The following is a 1,079-nucleotide window of genomic DNA, read 5'->3' on the forward strand; positions in this document are numbered from 1 at the left end:
TCGTGACCCGGCAATCTGCGAATTGCGCAAAAAACTCGAAATCACTGAAGACAAATTCTTCGAGATGAGGAATGGTATCCTATATCGTAAAAAGAGTGACGAGAAGAGACTCGAGAATGATGAAATTTGGTAACCACTCCACTCCACTCCACTAAATATTCGCTTTAAAAATGGAACCGGTCTATAATATGGATTTTATTATCCGGGTAAATTATCAAGATCCGCGTATGCAATTAAAATGATTAGCATAGTCAATAGACTATCGAAATATTTTTCGAAGGAAATCAGAACCGCATTGTTGATAAGGGATATTAAAACCTTTGACAAATTAATTGATCTCTTAGAAACGTTTGATCAGGCTGGATCAATAAATTGGATGGGTGGCTATGACCCTCGAAAAAATAGCGTCTATGAACAGACTGATTGTGGGAGATTTAGCGGTGAATATAGGATTCCTAGAAATCATAGAGGGGGTGAAAATAACCTACAAAACACGTATCAAAGCAGGGGAGGATCGCCGAACTGTAAAAATGATAATTTTTAAAATGCTAGCTTTAAGCCAAATAGCTCACTTCAACACGATTTCAATGATCGATTCGGAAGGTACAACTCCCGCCATCAATATATTGATAAGCCCAGTCCGAAATATGAGAATTATTCATCTTAATTATACAAATAAGGGATTTCTTAACCAAAAATTCGCAAACCAAAGGTCTAATGACCAAAATCCAAATCGAATAAATCCTAATTTTGGAAACTCGCCAAATCGTGGATTTGATAACCAGGAATATAATTATGGAAATAGATGGTCTGATAATCATTAATCTCAAGGTCGTTATCCTCAGTAAAACACCTATCAAGGTTATCAGGATTATCGCGATATAAGTTCCAGAAATCCCCATCAAAATTATTCTAATGGAAGGGTAGAAGATAACGTGTACAAACGGAACCCTAACTTTTCTAATTATGAAAATTCGCCAAAAGAGTCTAAGCCATAATTCCAAAGTAAGAATAGCGATATTGATAATCAAGGTAGCCCTCCACAAAATTATATTACGAAAAGAGCTCGACATATAGAA

The sequence above is a fragment of the Belonocnema kinseyi genome, chromosome 1 (assembly GCF_010883055.1).
Source record: "Belonocnema kinseyi isolate 2016_QV_RU_SX_M_011 chromosome 1, B_treatae_v1, whole genome shotgun sequence".
NCBI lineage: Eukaryota > Metazoa > Arthropoda > Insecta > Hymenoptera > Cynipidae > Belonocnema > Belonocnema kinseyi.